The sequence below is a fragment of the Pinus tabuliformis genome, chromosome 8 (assembly GCF_031772625.1).
Source record: "Pinus tabuliformis cultivar Carrire ecotype Pingquan chromosome 8, CPIR1, whole genome shotgun sequence".
Classification (NCBI taxonomy): Eukaryota; Viridiplantae; Streptophyta; class Pinopsida; order Pinales; family Pinaceae; genus Pinus; species Pinus tabuliformis.
This window is the reverse complement of record NC_142294.1, coordinates 320083594-320105107: the sequence shown is the minus strand read 5'-3', so window position 1 is coordinate 320105107 and position 21514 is coordinate 320083594. Positions and strand designations below refer to the sequence as shown.

Here is a 21514-nt window from a genome sequence, read left to right as displayed (position 1 = left end):
AAAAAATATAGCACAAGCTAGATTTCCTTTTGGTCTAAACAAAAACATGTTAGCATTAACAAAATTGCAATGTAAAATAAAATCTAACTTGTGCTAGATTTCCTTTTAGCGCAAAATCGAGCACATAGAAACATTGTAGAGTGAGGAATCTATCAAGTGCTAGATTTATGTCTACCACAAATACAAGCATGTTGTTAACAACAACATCGCGGAGTATAAGAATTCTAGATTGTGTTAAATTTTCTTCCAACACAAACACAAGCACATTTTAATTTTAAAGAAATCTAACACATGCTATATTTCCTTCGAGCACGAACACAAGAAAATAACAACATTGTAGGACTAAATAAGTTTAATGTGTGCTACATCAACAACATTGCAATTTAAAATAAAATCTAACATGTGTTAGATTTCCTTTTAGCGCAAACTTGCAAACTCGAGCATGTAGAAACATTGTACAGTGAGAAATGTAGCAAGTGCTAGATTTATGTCTACCACAAATACAAGCATGTTGCCAACAACAACATTGTATAGTATAAGAAATCTCGTTTGTGTTAAATTTTCTTCCAACACAAACACAAGCAAATTTAAGTTTGAAAGAAATATCACACATGTTATATTTCCTTCTAGCACAAATACAAGAACATAACAACATTTTAAGGCTAAATAAGTCTACAGTGTGCTAGATTAACAACATTGCAATGTAAAATAAAATCTAACATTTGTTAGATTTCCTTTTAGAGCAAACTCAAGCAATAGAAACATTGTAGAGTGAGAAATCTAGCAAGGGATATATTTATGTCTCCCACAAAAACAAGCACGTTTCCAACAACAACATTGTAGATTATAAGAATTCTAGATAGTGTTAAATTTTCTTCCAACACAAACACAAGAACATATTAATTTGAAAGAAATCCAACACATGTTATATTTCCTTCGAGCACAAACACAAGAACATAACAACATTTTAGGACTAAATAAGTCTAATGTGTGCTAGATTAACAACATTGCAATGTAAAAGAAAATATAACATGTGTTAGATTTCCTTTTAGCGCAAACGCAAGCACATAGGAACATTGTAGAGTGAGAAATCTAGCAAGTGCTATATTTATGTCTACTGCAAATACAAGCATGTTGCCAACAACAACATTGTAGAGTATAAGAATTCTAGATTGTGTTAAATTATCTTCCAACACAAACACAAGCACATTTAAATTTGAAAGAAATCTAACACATGCTATATTTCCTTCTAGCACAAACACAAGAACATAACAACATTGTAGGACTAAATAAGTCTAATGTGTGCTAGATTAACAACATTGCAATGTAAAAGAAAATCTAACATGTGTTAGATTTCCTTTTAGCAGAAAGTCAAGCACATAGAAACATTGTAGATTGAGAAATCTAGCAAGTGCTAGATTTATGTCTACCACAAATACAGGCATGTTGCCAACAACAACATTGTAGAGTATAAGAAATCTAGGTTGTGTTTAATTTTCTTCCAACACAATCACAAGCACATTTTAATTTGAAAGAGATCTAACATATGTTATATTTCCTTCTAGCACAAACACAAGAACATAACAACATTTTAGCACTAAATAAGTCTAATGTGTGCTAGATTAACAACATTGCAATGTAAAAGAAAATCTAACATGTGTTGGATTTCCTTTGAGCGTAAAGTCAAGCACATAGAAACATTGTAGATTGAGAAATCGAGCAAGTTCTAGATTTATGTCTACCACAAATACAAGCACGTTGCCAACAATGACATTGTAGACTATAAGAAATCTGGCTTGTGTTAAATTTTCTTCCAACACAAACACAAGCAAATTTAAATTTGAAAGAAATCTAACACATGCTATATTTCCTTCTACCACAAACAAAAGAACATAACAACATTTTAGGACTGAATAAGTCTAGTGTGTGCTATATTAACAACATTGCAGCGTAAAAGAAAATATAACATTTGTTAGATTTCCTTTTAGCGCAAACTCATGCACATAGAAATATTGTAGAGTGAGAAATCTAGCAAATGCTAGATTTATGTCTACCACAAATACAAGCATGTTTCCAACAACAATATTGTAGAGTATAAGAAATCTAGCTTGTGTTAAATTTTCTTCTAACACAAACACAAGCACATTTAAATTTGAAAGAAATGTAAGACATGCTATATTTCCTTCGAGCACAAACAGAAGAACATAACAAAATTGTAGGACTAAATAGGTCTAATGTGTGCTAGATTAAAAACATTGCAATGTAAAATAAAATCTAACATGTGTTATATTTCCTTTTAGCACAAACTCGAGCACATAGAAACATTGTACAGTGAGAAATCTAGCAGGTGCTAGATTTATGTCTACCACAAATACAAGCACGTTGCCAACAACAACATTGTAGAGTATAAGAAATCTAGCTTGTGTTAAATTTTCTTCCAACACAAACACAAGCACATTTAAATTTCAAAGAAACCTAACACATACTATATTTCCTTCGAGCACAAACACAAGAACATGACAACATTGTAGGACTAAATAGGTCTAATGTGTGCTAGATTAAGAACATTGCAATGTAAAATAAAATCTAACATGTGTTAGATTTCCTTTTAGCGCAAACGCGAGCACATAGAAACATTGTAGAGTGAGAAATATAGCAAGTGCTAGATTTATGTCTACCACAAATACATGCACGTTGCCAACAACAACATTGTAGAGTATAAGAAATCTAGCTTGTGATAAATTTTCTTCCGACACAAACACAAGCACATTTAAATTTGAAAGAAATCTAACACATGCTATATTTCCTTCTAGCACAAACACAAGAAGATAACAACATTGCAATGTAAAAGAAAATCTAACATGTGTTAGATTTGCTTTTAGCGCAAAGTCAAGCACATAGAAACATTGTAGATTGAGAAATCTAGAAAGTTCTAGATTTATGTTTGTTGGTGTCAGTGCTTTCACACTGCCATCAGTGATCAAATTTGTCTTTTGCATTTCATATTAGGTGTCCCATTCTGATGAGCTGCACTCCATTATGTCATGGATCAGCTGATGGTATGGTTTCATTTCATTTGTCCCTCATGCTATATACCTGCTGGCCTATTTCACATATTTTTTCAGTCATTCATAGTCATTCCTATTCACATCATTTATAAAAATCAGTATTAGACTTTAGTTTCACTAGGTCTTAGGGTTTTTCACCATGGTCATTCAAAAGAGTAATAAATGTTAGTAGACACATGAGGGGGTAAATAAAGTTCAACAAATCATAAATTTCCTTTTTGTAAGCTAAATAAAGCTCTTTAACCTCAAAACTTGTTTTGAGGTAAAATATAGCATTTGTATTTTATTGTTTTATTTCCAAGTAATTTGATTTAATTTTATGGTTCCTGTATGTAATAAGTATTATTCAACTTCTCCTGGTCATCTTGCCAATTCCTGCCACTACAAAAGAAAAATATCAAAGCATTAGTTCATTGGTAGAAATCCATTTCATTGTGAAAAGGTGAAGTGGAGAGCAAAAATCGCGATTTCTGAGCAAAAGAGGGAGAAAAATTGAAATTTGAAGAAAATTGGCAAGCGCTGTGCATTGGGAGGTTGGCGCTATGCATTAGAGGAGTTATGCTAGTATAATTTTACACTGGCACTGCACATATAATCGGCATTGCACACCTATTGGAGGGTGTTGTGCACTTGTTGAATGCTGCACACAGATTGCTAAAACACTCAAAATCGCCAAAATTGCTTCAAATTTCTTCCAATCTTCAAGATTCCTCCCCTTTCACAAGTAAGTATTTTTGCCACTCTTGCTAAAAGAATTCTTTCACTTAGATTTTGTCTCTTGAAAAACTAAACCCTAGCTGTCTCATGAATTACAGTTTCTCCACAGTTCACTGCTCAATTTTTTGTCCTTTTCTCTACTTGGTTGCTGATTCCCAACTCCTACACAAGCTTCCCTAAGGTTTATTCCCTTCATGTTTACCCATTCCCACACATAATACTACCAAAAACCCTATTCACATACACAACCCCTATATCCTAAATTCTCAAAACCCTACTCATTCCCCTTATACCCTAATCCTTCAAACCCTTCACTCCATCAAATCTCATTCATATCCCTATTCCATCCCACTCATTCTCTTTATTTTTGAAAATATCTTTGTACTCATCACTCACCCACACTATGCCTTCTTTCCTCACTAGCATTTACAGTTAATAAAACCAATGGACATTGATTATGAAACTAGGGAGGAGACCCTCAGTGACACTTCTAGGGACAGGAATTTGCAGTAGAGGAAACCTCACAAAGGGGGTAAGATTATCAGGGAGGAACCCATTAGTATGAGCGAACTACTTGCTTGCAAACAATGTAGTAAATCTTGCTGGAGTCACATTTACTTTGTCACCTACTATTATCTCAGAGGCTATAGGAATTCTAGATGTAGGTGAGAAATGGAACAAAAGACAGAATATTGCCTGGGAGTACTATGAGCCTTACATTAAGGCTAAATACCATAACAAAATCAGCAATGTTTCCTTTCAAATTCTTGGAGGACAGGTTAGCTTCACTGATGAAGGTCGTCATCAAGTATTTTACTTGTGAGGGTAGGTTCTTTAGATTTTTTGCTTACCATATTAGATTGCTGATGCACTTTACCAAGGTGAGAATCATGAGTATCCCCTACTTCATATGCAAAAACATAGAGAAGATGACGCTTTTTGCAAAGAAGAAACCCTACCCACAGTAACTCAAAAGTATTTATCATTTCTCTATAATTAAAATTGTTGTTTTACATCAGCTAAATTAGTTTGGAATGCCATGGGAACATTCATTTCTCATGATGTGTTCAAAGGCCCTCAAATATTTTCATCAATACATCAGGAGGAAGGTGGACCTTTAGGACATGAACAAGCCAAACAAATTGAAACTGTTGGGGTGCCCGTGATTGTCACTTATGAGAGAGGCACTAGGAGGAGGCTTTTTGAAGCTACCAAGTGAGTATTATCTCCATAAGGAGTGGAAGGGGTCTCACCTTCATCTACAGACCACAGACAGATGCTATCTCCACCTAGAGTCGAAGGGGCTTTGCCTTCTTCTCCAACTAAATAGGTACAAGTTGGGCAGCAACAGAAGTGCAGAGATAAAGGAAAGAAAAAGTTGCAAGAGGATGATCCTAGTGATGGACAAGAGAGAGATTTTGTCCTTGTTGACCATGAAGAGACACAAGGAGTGAATGTCATGGACGTAGGTCCTCAAAATCGAAGGAGTGTCAAAGATTTGATCATCAAGTAGAAAAAGGTTGACATTCAAGCCCTATCAGTCAATTTGGAAAGAGAAAAATGGATCATTAATTACTTTGAGTAGGAAAAAAAGAAATTAACTCACAAGCAGGTTATCATGGAGTTGCAAATGCTTAGAGAAGAGAGGCAAGAGATAAGAAAGGCAAAGGTCAAGTTGACCTTCATTGAACAAGAAATTGAAGATGACCGAGAAACTTGGTTAGAGAGGGTGAACATTCACCTTGAGAAGTTGCTAGAGAAGGCAAATAAAGAAAAGAAAATGCTTCACCATATGGCTTATCATTATTTGACCTGGAATAGGATATGCAACATGAGGATTAAGCAACTTAACACAAGATTAAGGAGGGCCTTAAAACGAAAAAAGAAGGAGGATAAGCTTAATATCTTGGCTGATGTTACATTGGCCCAATAAAGAAACCCATGAAGTAGCTTTGAGCCAAAACTAGGTAAATTTTGAAACAATTTTGTCAATTTCAAATTTTTGAATTATGCAACACAGGAAATTGTGGTATATGCACAACACCACCAGTGCTATGCATTTGATTGGTGCATCCGTAGCAGAAATGGCATATAGATCTGGATTCAGCATCAAGAGGACATTGATCCCTGGAAGTTTCATCTCATTTGGAGCAAAACTAGGTCATCTAAAGGGCAAAAAACACTCAAAAATTGCCCTCTCTGCCACCTTTTGCACCCACAGGAAGCAGTCTTGGGAAAATTCATTTTTGAAGGGGCAAATGACCTCCAAATCATCAAATTCAAGATGTTTCAGAAGCTAGACAGATAGATCTTTCTAACAAGCTATCTTAGGTTTGATTTGCTAGAGTATAAGACCTTCAAAAACTGGCTAGAAGCGGCGCTGCACATACAGGAGATGGCACTTCACATATAGCTAATTTTTCTAGTTTTGCCCAGAACTCCAAAATTTTTCCTAGTCTGACTACCAGTTGACTTTTTCTCTCATTCTTGGTAAATTTGTGATTGTAAATGATGTAATGCAATGTAAATAAGAATGTAAAATTACTTGACGAGGTAGATACATCAGTTACGAGTGGTTTGGAAGTGAATGTATCAGTTTCCTTTGTTTTAGAGGCAAGTTGTTCCACAACCTATTTTCTTGTTCCTAGTTTAGATGTGGTTGAAACAGCTCCTGATCTCTTGGATTCTACCCCTGATGGCTATCTCAGGTGGTTTTAATGCCTATATTATGTACTTTCTTAGTCATTTGTAAAGGTTGGACTCTTGTGGATGCCGTGAGCTTCATTGTACATCACTACAGCAGTTGGCAAGGAAATAAACCAGGGTTTGCAGCTATTTTTGTTGGATTCTTGTGGTAATGTGTCTTGGCATTGTTTCTCATTTTTGTTATCCGTTTCGCTCATGTGTTATATGTGCCAACGTCTATTTCTTTCTTCTTAACTAAATGAATCAATATAGATAGGTGGAATACATTGATGTCAGTGCTCTGCCTTGGGAATACATTTAGTTTTTAATGTTTTCTACTGTTTGAAGAGGATTCATGACATTTGCATGCCCTCCTTAGCCCCTCACAAGTCTTAGACCTCCCATATCACTCAATTCTAAGTGCCAAAACACCTACCTACCTCGCTCCACAGAACACCCTGCAATTCTGACTTGATTTCCCAGACCCAAAACTGCTTGCGCCATTTGATCCAGAAATAAAACCATCAAAATCAATGAAAAAACCTAGAGCTACTATACCTAAAATCTATTCTTATTTCAGTCATCCCCACTAAGATTGACAAGGAGAGAGCCCTCTCTCGACCTAGTAGGGCTAGCTACCAGGTTAAGCGTGGTTTGTGGTTATCCTAGGATTGCCTCCCTTCAGCCTGAGGTCGATATAGGCTCTAACAATGTCTACCACAAATACAATCACATTGCCAATGACAACATTATAGAGTATAAGAAATCTAGCTTGTGTTAAATTTTCTTCCAACACAAACGTAACCAAATTTAAATTTGAAAGAAATCTAACGCATGCTATATTTCCTTCTAGCACAAACAAAAGAACATAACAACATTTTAGGACTAAATAAGTCTAGTGTGTGCTATATTAACAACATTTCAATGTAAAAGAAAATCTAATAGGTGTTAGATTTTCTTTTAGCGCAAACTCAAGCACATAGAAACATTGTAGAGTGAGAAATCTAACAGGTTCTAGATTTATGTCTACCACAAATACAAGCACGTTGCCAAAAACAACATTGTAGAGTATAAGAATTCTAGATTGTGTTAAATTTTCTTCCAACACAAACACAAGCACAATTTAATTTGAAAGAAATCTAACACATGTTATTTTTCCTTCAAGCACAAACACAAGAGCATAACAACATTGTAGTACTAAATAAGTCTAATGTGGGCTAGATTAACAACATTGCAATGTAAAATAAAATCTAACATGTGTTAGATTTCCTTTTAGTGCAAACTCGAGCACATAGAAACATTGTACAGTGAGAAATCTAGCAAGTTCTAGATTTACGTCTACCACAAATACAAGTACGTTTCCAACAACAACATTGTAGAGTATAAGAAAACTAGGTTGTGTTAAATTTTCTTCCAACACGAACACAAGCACAATTAAATTTGAAAGAAATCTAACACATGCTATAATTATGTCTAACACAAGTGCTAGATTTATGTCTACCACAAATACAAGCACGTTTCCAACAACAACATTGTAGAGTATAAGAAATCTAGGTTGTGTTAAATTTTCTTCCAATACAAACACAAGCACATTTAAATTTGAAAGAAATATAACACATGCTATATTTCCTTCTAGGACAATCACAAGAACATAACAACATTTTAGGACTAAATAAGTCTAATGTGTGTAGATTAACAACATTGCAATGTAAAATAAAATATAACATGTGTTAGATTTCCTTTTAGCGCAAACTCAAGCACATAGAAACATTGTAGATTGAGAAATCTAGCAAGTGCTAGATTATGTCTACCACAAATACAAGTACATTACCAACAACAACATTGTAGAGTATAAGAAATCTATCTTTTGTTAAATTTTCTTCCAACACAAACACAAGCACATTTTAATTTGAAAGAAATCTAACACATGTTATATTTCCTTCGAGCACAAACACAAGAACATAATAACCTTGTAGGACTAAATAGGTCTAATGTGTGCTAGATTAACAACATTGCAATGTAGAAAAAAATCTAACATGTGTTAGATTTCCTTTTAGCGCAAACTCGAGCACATAGAAACATTGTACTGTGAGAAATCTAGCAAGTGATATATATATGTCCACCACAAATACAAGAACGTTGCCAACAACAACATTGTAGAGTATAATAAATCTAGCATGTGTTAAATTTTCTTCCAACAAAAACACAAGCACATTTAAATTTGAAAGAAATCTAACACATGGTATATTTCCTTCTACCACAAAGACAAGACCATAACAAATTTTTAGGACTAAATAAGTCTAATGTGTGCTAGATTAACAACATTGCAATGTAAGAGAAAATCTAACATGTGTTACATTTCCTTTTAGTGCAAACTCAAGCACATAGAAACATTGTAGAGTGTTAAATCTAACAAGTGCTAGATTTATGTCTACCACAAATACAAACATGTTGCCAACAACAACATTGTAGAGTATAAGAATTCTAGATTGTGTTAAATTTTCTTCCAACACAAAAACAAGCACATTTTAATTTGAAAGAAATCTAAGGTGTGTTATATTTCCTTCAAGCACAAACACAAGAACATAACGACATTGTAGTACTAAATAAGTCTAATGTGTGCTAGATTAACAACATTGCAATGTAAAATAAAATCTAACATGTGTTAGATTTCCTTTTAGTGGAAACTCAAGCAAATAGAGACATTGTAGAGTGAGAAATCTAGAAAGTGCTAGATTTATGTCTACCACAAATACACACACGTTGCCAGCAATAACATTGTAGAGTATAAGAAATCTAGCTTGTGTTAAATTTTCTTCCAACACAAACACAAGCACATTTAAATTTGAAATAAATCTAACATATGCTATATTTCCTTCTAGCACAAACACAAGACCATAACAACATTTTAGGACTAAATAAGTCTAATGTGTGCTAGATTAACAACATTGCAATGTAAGAGAAAACCTAACATGTGCTAGATTTCCTTTTAGCGCAAACTCAAGCACATAGAGACATTGTAGAGTGAGAAATCTAACAAGTGCTAAATTTTGTCTACCACAAATACAAGCATGTTGTGAACAACAACATTGTAGAGTATAAGAATTCTAGATTGTGTTAAATTTTCTTTCAACAAAAACACAAGCACATTTTGATTTGAAAGAAATATAAGACATGTTATATTTCCTTCAAGCACATACACAAGAGATAACAACATTGTAGTACTAAATAAGTCTAATGTGTGCTAGATTAACAACATTACAATGTAAAATAAAATCTAACATGTGTTAGATTTCCTTTTAGCGCAAACTCGAGCACATAGAAACATTGTAGAGTGTGAAATATAGCAAGTGCTCAATTTATGTCTACCTTAAATACATGCACGTTGCCAACAACAACATTGTAGAGTATACGAAATCTAGCTTGTGTTAAATTTTCTTCCAACACAAACACAAGCACATTTAAATTTGAAAGAAATCTAACACATGCTATATTTCCTTCTAGCACAAACGCAACCACATGAAAACATTTTAGGACTAAATAAGTCTAATGTGTGATAGATTAACAACATTGCAATGTAAAAATAAAATCTAACATGTGTTAGATTTCCTTTTAGCGCAAACTCAAGCAAATAGAAACATTGTAGAGTGAGAAATCTAACAAGTGCTAGATTTATGTCTACCACAAATACAAGCATGTTGCCAACAACAACATTGTAGAGTATAAGAAATCTACCTTGTGTTAAATTTTCTTCCAACACAAAAACAAGCACATTTAAATTTGGAAGAAGTCTAACACATTCTATATTTCCTTCTAGCACAAAAACAAGATCTTAACAACATTTTAGGACTAAATAATTCTAATGTGTGCTAGATTAAGAACATTGAAATGTAAGAGAAAATCTAACATGTGTTAGATTTCCTTTTAGCGCAAACTCAAGCACATAGAAACATTGTAGAGTGAGAAATCTAACAAGTGCTAGAATTATGTCTACCACAAATACAAGCACGTTGCCAACAACAACATTGTAGAGTATAAGAAATCTAGATTGTGTTAAATTTTATTCCAAAACAAGCACAATCACATTGTAATTTGAAAGAAATCTAACACATGTTATATTTCCTTCAAGCACAAACAAAAGAACATAACAACATTGTAGGACTAAATAAGTCTAATGTGTACTAGATTAACAACATTGATTGTAAAATAAAATCTAACATGTGTTAGATTTCCTTTTAGCGCAAACTTGAGCACATAGAAAAATTGTACAGTGAGAAATATAGCAATTGATGGATTTAAGTCTACCACAAATACACACACGTTGCCAACAACAACATTGTAGAGTATAAGAAATCTAGGTTGTGTTAAATTTTCTTTCAACACAAACACAAGCACATTTAAATTTGAAAGAAATCTAACACATGCTATATTTCCTTCTACCACAAACACAAGAACATAACAACATTTTAGGACTAAATAAGTATAATGTGTGCTAGATTAACAACATTGCAATGTAAAAGAAAATCTAACATGTGTTAGATTTCCTTTTAGCGTAAAATTCAAGCACATAGAAACATTGTAGAGTGAGAAATCTAACAAGTTGTGATGGATTTCTCACACAAAACAATCTCATACTCATCTCCATATCCCTCCACTTGCTCCTCCCCATCTAGGAGATGCATATACATGTTTATAAACCACATCAAGTAAATTGTCTCTCTCACTCGTGTGAATTCCTGGGTCTGTGTAAGATTTCCCAAACTATACAAATAGAAAAAATTCTAACATTATTATCAAGAAAAAAATTCCCTGTCTATGCTCACTAAATCTAGAGTTAAGATGGATCTAGTGGAAAAGATTGCACCTTGAGAAATTTGATCCCTTTGTAGGCTATCTAAATCTAGAGTTACGATGAATTGAAAATGGTTTAATTATTAATAATTACAATTCTTATTTTATTTTATTTTATATTTATGTAATTTGACTAAATTAACATGTTTAAATAACATTAGATAACCTTACAACATCTCATTCACTTTGGGCTAAAGTCTCCCATGTAATAATTCATGTTGGACTAAAGTCTCTCATGCAATTATTTAAATTTGTAGATATTTATTTTTCTTTTAATCAATAATATTTAAAATAAAGTAGAAAACATAAACTTAGAAAAGCCAATAAATATTATAAATATCAAGTGAATTACAATGAAATTTGAACGATTTAAAATTATAATTTTATATTTTTATTTTAGAAAATTTTCAAACCATAAAATTGATAATAAAAAAAAAAAGTTATTAAATATATGGTTATTTTATTTAATTTTATAAATATTATATACAATAATACGTGAAAAATGTAATATAATTTCAAAAATTGTAATTTATAACTTTAAAATTACTAATAAAAAAAATAATAACATACCAAATTCTTTATTATTATTAAAATTTGTAGATATTTATTTTCATTTTAATGGATAATATTTAATATATAATAGAATGTATAAATTCGGAAAGGGCTACCCAAATTATAAATATTAAGTGCATTATATTTGGACCATTTAAATTTATGATTTTATATTTTTAATTTAAAAATATAATAAAATTAAAATGTATATAATTAATTAAATTTATGATTTTACATTTATAATTAAAAAAAATTCAAAACATAGAATTGATTGAAAACATATATTTTTAAAATTATATGTAATCTTATTCTCAAATATAATAAGCAATATAAAATTAATTAGTTTGATAATTCTACAATTGGGGAAAATGGTTACAATTCACAATTTTCTCTCTCCACTTGCTCCTCCCCATCTAGGAGATGCATATACATGTTTATAAACCACATCAAGTAAATTGTCTCTCTCACTCGTGTGAAATCCTGGGTCTTTGTCGGATTCCCAAACTCTGCAAATAGAACAAACTCTAACATTATCACCAAGAAAAAAGTTCCCTCTCTATGCTCACTAAATCTAGAGTTAAGATGGATCTAGTGGAAAAGATTGCACCTTGAGAAATTTGATCCCTTTGTAGGCTATCTAAATCTAGAGTTACGATGAATTGAAAATGGTTTAATTATTAATAATTACAATTCTTATTTTATTTTATTTTATATTTATGTAATTTGACTAAATTAACATGTTTAAATAACATTAGATAACCTTACAACATCTCATTCACTTTGGGCTAAAGTCTCCCATGTAATCATTCATGTTGGACTAAAGTCTCTCCATGCAATTATTTAAATTTGTAGATATTTATTTTTCTTTTAATCAATAATATTTAAAATAAAGTAGAAAACATAAACTTAGAAAAGCCAATAAATATTATAAATATCAAGTGAATTACAATGAAATTTGAACGATTTAAAATTATAATTTTATATTTTTATTTTAGAAAAATTTCAAACCATAAAATTGATAATAAAAAAAAAAGTTATTAAATATATGGTTATTTTATTTAATTTTATAAATATTATATACGATAATACGTGAGAAATGTAATTAGGCTGATAGGCCTTCCTTTGAACGGGACTTTCGTCGTCCTTTTGATTCTCACGCTGACACCTGGCGGACTATGTGATTTGCTTAGTATTTCTTCAGGCTTGATTCTCGACACCTGGTCAATCGCCTCTTCTCGCTCCATCGTTTCAATTCCCTCTGCAACGGCTTCGTTCGCATAAGCAGCATGAATTCCCGTAATTTTTCCGATGTTTTCGTTGTGGCTAAGGGGAGTAGGTGGCGATGGATAGTGGAAAGGGATATGGTGCAGCTGGAACAATGCAATACCCTTGAAAGCGATCGGCATACCATTATTAAATTGGAGGGTAAACACCCTTTTCTTTGGCACGACCATTGGCCTGTTCTTGATTATGCCAGAGTCTTTGAATGCCTGGTTCTTGTTGATAATTTGTCTGCCAAAGTCTCTAGAGTTGTATCCAAGCTAAAGAGCTTAAGCTCTCAAACTGGAATTGATCAGAATAAAATCAGAATGAGCCCATTCATATTTCAACCCAAATATGTGGCGGTTCATATGAGAATTGAGAAAGACTGGATGATCCATTGCAAGAAGCTTGAGATGAGGTCCAGAGCTAGAAATGGCAAGGACTTGAAAATTTGCAGTAGTAAGGAGGAAATAGTGAAGAGGGTTGCTCACATTCCTGGACTGGAGAAGCCCTCTGTTGTTTATCTGGCTGTTTCCGACGATCTTTTAGAGGACAGGGTGCTATTAGAGGGATGGAGTGACTTCTTAGCCCCTTACTAAAAGAAGAAACTGGGTGTGCTGGATATCTACTCAAAGTATCCCTATCTCATTCAATCTGCAATTGATTATGAAGTATGCCTGGAGGCTGATACATTTGAGGGGAATATATTTTCTACATTTTCGAGTCTCCTAGTGTTGCAGAGGACCATGAGAATGGATAGGGCGCAGGATTGTGAAGGTTCAACTATGGCTTCTTATGCTTACAACATTGAAGGCCCAGCAGGAGGACCTAAAAGATGGGCAACCAACATGTCGGATTTGAGCCTTGTTGCTATTAGCTATGGATCTAATGAGGTCTCTTGCCAGTGAAAGACTAGAACCAGATTGTTCAATTTTAAGCAGATTCAGGCTTGAATCTCAACAAGGTGATTTTCTGTAACATTATTTTGTAAGTTATATGCTACAAAGAAACACGACTCTCGATGTTGACTTTTCTTTCTTTATACACCAAGCCATAGATTTGTATTGAATATAAATGTCTGTCTAAATGGATGCTTTCACGGGTTGCATATAGGTACAAGATGGCAGAGGATTGTGCAGATGATGACGATGATAAATCATCCATCAGTGAGCTACGGAAAGCGACTGAGGAGGAGCTCAATCTGCACAATTCCTTGGCCGAGGTACAATTACATACTATGTTTTGCTGAGTTGTGCTTTTCTCTAAGATCAAATCATTATGTGTAGTTTCTGTTACATAAGCTTCCATATATCTAGTGCGATGCCTTGTATCTAAAGTTAAATGTGACTTTATGAGTTAATTGGTATTTGGGTTCTGTGCTAGCTCAATGTGGTTTCCAGCAGGCAAAATGTTTTTAAACTAATTCCCCTCTCTTTAGGGTTGGTAGTCAGCCAGAAAAAATAATCTGAATTGTATTCCATGCTTAAGACTACCTTAAGAACAGAGATTTGTGTTTTATTTTCGTGTCAACCCTTTCTTTAATATATATCTATATGTGCCCTCTTCCAGGAAGCAATGTTTTAACTTTTGCCCAATTATTAGTAATGAAATTAGTTTTGTGAGTTTAAAAAAAATTATGTTCTGGACTTGCATGTTTTGTAATGTTATGTTGTTTAATTTCAAAGATGGAATTTTCTCTGAAGCTTAGAGTCTTCATGCTTTGGCTTGATAAATGTGACAAAAATTGTTTGCAAAATCTTTTTAGATTATTGTCTGTGATTATTGTCTGAAACTTACACTCTTCATGTTTTGGCACGATGAGAGTGACGACAAGTTTTTCTAGATTGCAACATGCAAAAGAACATCTGAATGAAAGGGTTCTGCTAAGCACATCTGAATGAAAGGGTTCTGCTAGAAGGAAAAAACAAAATTTCATTGAGAGTTTAAGAAAAAATTGATTCCCTTGAGTGTAGTTGGCAACCTTTATTGGATGTTGAGAGTTTTCCCACAGAAACTGGGATCACAGGGAAATTGGGAAAGAGACCATAGCTTCTTCAGCAATCTCCCATCCACCAACCCTCTGATAAATCCAGTGCTCTCATATATATGTGTGTGTGTTGTCCCATACATGAACTCTTAAGAAATTTCAAAAGACTTCACCTAATGCAATCCTCCAGGTTATTCAAGACACCAAAGAAAACTACTTACGATCAGTTTCTTAAACATGGAAATTTTGCAACACACTGCTTCCAAAACAGCCATCCAAAAGGTCATTACTATAATAGCTTGATTAGAAATAGATTGAATGAGAAGGTCCAGATGGGGTATTCAATCATCTCCATCCATCTGTTCTGCATCCTCAATGCTTAGTTGGACAATATATCAGCCTTCATATTTATCCCTTGCAGACATGCTGAAAGGATAATGACATGGAATTTTTCCTTACTTCTCTGATTCCATCCAATGATGGGCCAACTGCAAATTTTCCTGATTGAAATTTCCATTTGACCTCTCTGCAATGTGTTTGGAATCTCTTATCACCTGTAGACAATTTAAACCTTTCTCTATTGCTATTTTCAGAATCTACCTGGGTGTGCTGCATATCTACTCAAAGTATCCCTATCTCATTCAATCTGCAATTGATTATGAAGTATGCCTGCAGGCTGATACATTTGAGGGGAATAGCTTTTCTACATTTACGAGTCTCATAGTGTTGCAGAGGACCATGAGAATGGATAGGGCGCAGGATTGTAAAGATTCAACTGTGGCTTCTTATGCTTACAACATTGAAGGCCCAGCAGGAGGACCTAAAAGATGGGCAACCAACATGTCAGACTTGAGCCTTGCTGCTATTAGCTATGGATCTAATGAGGTCTCTTGCCAGTGAAAGACTAGAACCAGATTGTTCAATTTTAAGCAGATTCAGGCTTGAATCTCAACAAGGTGATTTTCTGTAACATTATTTTGTAAGCTGTATGCTACAAAGAAACACGACTCTGGTTGTTGACTTTTCTTTCTTTATACACCAAGCCATAGATTTGTATTGAATATAAATGTCTGTCTAAATGGATGCTTTCATGGGTTGCATATAGGTACAAGATGGCAGAGGATTGCGCAGATGATGACGATGATAAATCATCAATCAGTGAGCTACGAAAAGCGACTGAGGAGGAGCTCAATCTGCACAATTCCTTGGCTGAGGTACAATTACATACTATGTTTTGCTGAGTTGTGCTTTTCTCTAAGATCAAATCATTATGTGTAGTTTCTGTTACATAAGCTTCCATATATCTAGTGCGATGCCTTGTATCTGAAGTTAAATGTGACTTTATGAGTTAATTGGTATTTGGATTCTGTGCTAGCTCAATGTGGTTTCTAGCAGGCAAAACGTTTTAAAACTAATTCCCCTCTCTTTAAGGTTGGTAGTCAGCCAGAAAAAATAATCTGAATTGTATTCCATGCTTAAGACTACTTTAAGAACAGAGATTTGTGTTTTATTTTCGTGTCAACCCTTTCTTTAATATATATCTATATGTGCCCTCTTCCAGGAAGCAATGTTTTAACTTTTGCCCAATTATTAGTAATGAAATTAGTTTTGTGAGTTTAAAAAAAATTATGTTCTGGACTTGCATGTTTTGTAATGTTATGTTGTTTAATTTGAAAGATGGAATTTTCTCTGAAGCTTAGAGTCTTCATGCTTTGGCTTGATAAACGTGACAAAAATTGTTCGCAAAATCTTTTTAGATTATTGTCTGTGATTATTGTCTGAAACTTACACTCTTCATGTTTTGGCACGATGAAAGTGACAAGAAGTTTTTCTAGATTGCAGCATGCAAAAGCACATCTGAATGAAAGGGTTCTGCTAGAAGTAAAAAACAAAATTTCATTGAGAGTTTAAGAAAATCTTGATTCCCTTGAGTGTAGTTGGAAACCTTTATTGGATGTTGAGAGTTTTCCCACAGAAACTGGGATCACAGGGAAATTGGGAAAGAGACCACAGCTTCTTCAGTAATCTCCCATCCACCAACCCTCTGATAAATCCAGTGCTCTCATATATATGTGTGTGTGTGTTGTTCCATACATGAACTCTAAAGAAATTTCAAAAGCCTTCACCTAATGCAATCCTCCAGGGTTTTCAAGACACCAAAGAAAACTACTTACGATCAGTTTCTTAAACATGGAAATTTTACAACACACTGCTTCCAAAATAGCCATCCAAAAGGTCATTACTATAATAGCTTGATTAGAAATAGATTGAATGAGAAAGTCCAGATGGGGTATTCAATCATCTCCATCCATCTGTTCTGCATCCTCAATGCTTACTTGGACAATATATCAGCCTTCATATTTATCCCTTACAAACATGGTGAAAAGATAATGACATGGAATTTTTCCTTGCTTCTCTGATTCCGTCCAATGATGGGCCAGCTACAAATTTTCCTGATTGAAATTTCCATTTGACCTCTCTGCAATGTGTTTGGAATCTCTTATCACCTGTAGACAATTTAAGCCTTTCTCTATTGCTATTTTCAGAATCTACCAAAAAGAATAAAGTTCTGCTCTGTTGTTTGATCCATCTCCTACAGGTCTCCTTTGAAACTGATCTCGTAATTGTCTCTTAAAGTAATGCCTCATGATCCACAATAGCTGGGATTACCTTGACAATCAACAACTCCACACTATTGTTATATATATATCTGGGGATCTTAGTATTATTTGTTTCTTTTCCTTTAAAGGTGGCTGTGTCCCTTAATATGCATATCTATTCTTGTGTCAAACTTGATTAGTAATAACATCTTTGTTTTGAATTCTTTTCATTTCTTGCTAGCCAAATAGCTTAAGTCACTGTACAAGGACAGTCTAATGCCCACATGCAGTTAATACAAAATGTATTTTGAAAACTAGGATTTAGCTTTGTAGTGCTTGAATCATCATTTCATGTTGGTTTTCATTTGTTAGTAGCCAGATCATTTCTCTTACAATATGATTGTAATATCTTTTGTTTCCTTACAATATGATTGTAATATCTTTTGTTTCTCTTCTGTGGGAAATTTTGTACAGGAGTTCAAACAATGTATATAAATAGAAGGATGTAGAAAATGACAGTCAAATTTTGTACTCAGAATTATGATAGGAAAGCCCCTGCTGGGTTTGTGAGGAAAGAGAGCTTCAACACCAGTTCTGTCTCCAACCACCAAGATGATCAGTACGCTATTTCTCTTGTAATCTATAGGCCCCCAAAGCTCCTCATAGATGAGAATATTTGCAGGATGTTAATATTGTTGTAAGTTTGTAGTAGTTGTGGAATGACTTACTTTAGTGCTGCTTCTCATCTTCAACAACAAGAGTTTCTGTGGTGAATAAGTAGAATCCATGTCCTGCCTTGTGAAGTAGCTCTCCACTGTGATAGCGTTCTTTGTAATGTCTCTGATAAATCCTTTAGACTTCTATTTCATTCTGTAATATGATGGGATTCACTCTACAAGATTAGGGGATTCACTCTACAGAGTCCATGTCATACCTTCTGAATCAGCTCTCCACTTATGCTAATTTTCTCTGTAATGACCCTAACAAATCCTATATAATGAGATTTCATTTTGTAATATGATGGGATTTCACTCTACAAGATTGGTTTCAGTTTTACTTGTATTGTGGTATATGAAATTTCTCAGTTTTACTTGTAATAGGATGGGATTTCATTCTGTAATATCATGGGATTTCCCTATGCAATATTTGCTACTAAATTTTACAATTCCAAATTAATAATCCTATCGGCCTCTCTTTGTACCTTTTGGGACAATTGCTAGTATAATTTCAAAAATTGTAATTTATAACTTTAAAATTACTAAAAAAAAATAATAACATACCAAATTCTTTATTATTATTAAAATTTGTAGATATTTATTTTCATTTTAATGGATAATATTTAATATATAATAGAATGTATAAATTCGGAAAGGGCTACCCAAATTATAAATATTAAGTGCATTATATTTGGACTATTTAAATTTATGATTTTATATTTTTAATTTAAAAATAAAATAAAATTAAAACATATAATTAATTAAATTTATGATTTTACATTTCTAATTAAAAAAAATTCAAAACATAGAATTGATTGAAAACATATTTTTTTAAAATTATATGTAATCTTATTCTCAAATATAATAAGCAATATAAAATTGATTAGTTTGATAATTCTACAATTGGGGAAAATGGTTACAATTCACAATTTTCTCTCTCCACTTGCTCCTCCCCATCTAGGAGATGCATATACATGTTTATAAACCACATCAAGTAAATTGTCTCTCTCACTCGTGTGAAATCCTGGGTCTTTGTAAGATTCCCAAACTCTGCAAATAGAACAAACTCTAACATTATCATCAAGAAAAAAATTCCCTCTCTATGCTCACTAAATCTAGAGTTAAGATGGATCTAGAGGAAAAGCTTGCACCTTGAGAAATTTGATCCCTTTGTAGGCTATCTAAATCTAGAGTTAAGATGGATCTAAAATGGTTTAATTATTAATAATTATAATTCTTATTTTATTTTATTTTATATTTATGTAATTTGACTAAATTAACATGTTTAAATAACATTACATAACCTTACAACATCTCATTCACTTTGGGCTAAAGTCTCCCATGGAATCATTCATGTTGGACTAAAGTCTCTCCATGCAATTATTTAAATTTGTAGATATTTATTTTCATTTTAACCAATAATATTTAATATAAAATAGAAAACATAAACTTGGAAAAGCATATAAGTACTATAAATATCAAGTGAATTACAATGAAATTTGAACAATTTAAAATTATAATTTTATATTTTTATTTTAGAAAAATTTCAAACCATAAAATTGATAATAATAAAAAAAGTTATTAATATATGGTTATTTTATTTAATTTTATAAATATTATATACAATAATACATGAAAAATGTAATATAATTTCAAAAATTGTAATTTATAACTTTAAAATTACTAATAAAAAAATATTAACATACCAAATTCTTTAATATTACTAAAATTTGTAGATATTTATTTTCATTTTAATGGATAATATTTAATATATAATGGAAAGTATAAATTCAGAAAAGGCTACCTATATTATAAATATTAAGTGCATTATAATGTAATTTGAACCATTTAAATTTATGATTTTATATTTTTAATTTAAAAATAAAATAAAATTAAAACATATAATTAATTAAATTTATGATTTTACATTTCTAATTAAAAAAAATTCAAAACATAAAATTGATTGAAAACATATTTTTTAAAAATTATATGTAATCTTATTCTCAAATATAATAAGCAATATAAAATTGATTAGTTTGATAATTCTACAATTGGGGAAAATGGTTACAATTCACAATTTTCTCCTAACTCTTCACAAAATGAATAACCTAGTGTGAATGCAAATCCAGATCAAGTACTATATAAAAACTTAAAATAAATTGAAAGAATAATTAAATTTTCCTTAACATTTAAGGAAATATAAGAGACTTATCAATTTTAGATATTATTGAATTTGACCAAGGTTGCTAGTTTTGGAAAAAAAATGCTTTAATGATGTAAGGTCATGGAAATCAAATGGGCAAAGGAAAATGATGTTTATACTCATGATATTCACAAAAGAGAGAGGATTGAAAGGGGTGCAACCTTAGAGAGAACAATAACCCAAGAATAACTATAAAGAGAATGATCATTCAGCAAAAGAACAACGACTAAATATGCCATCATTTCGATTGCATCATCAATTTCAAAAGTGTTAATCGGACCTCTCCAATCATTTAGAGTCATATGACCTATACCATTCTGGATGTTCACTCTATAAATGGTGGGTCAACTCTTGGTTTTTCAATCAATGTATAAAAAAATGTTTGTATTACCCAATGAAAACGTGAGTTAGGGGTATACATCACCTATTCAAATTTAATTGAATGGTAAACAACCAGCTTGCTACAACATTCAATGATATTTAACTCATGGATAGTGTTTTCTAATGAATATGCTTTGCAAAATGTTAAATTCAAATTTTATTTACATTCCATATGATATTAGATAAACATTCAACCAAAATATACTTATAGATTAGGTGAGTTATATATTTATAAATATATATATATATATATATATATAGATATATATATTATATATATATATATATATATATATATAATATATATATATATAGATAGATATATATATATATATATATATATATATATATATCTATATATATAGATATATATAAGCAAAATGCAAGAAACTCTGGTAAGAAGGGAGGATGAGAGATTCAATGAATCAGATGTAACAGGGAAGGAAGCTTCAGGAACATTAATAGTCCAACTACAAATTCTTGTTTTGGAG

General features: G+C 32.3%; 1 pseudogene; it reads left to right on the top strand.

The window, feature by feature from the left end:
• Positions 1-14044, top strand: part of LOC149235429 (O-fucosyltransferase 23 pseudogene) — a 38113-nt pseudogene extending 24069 nt beyond the window's left edge.
• Positions 14045-21514: the final 7470 nt, after the last annotated feature.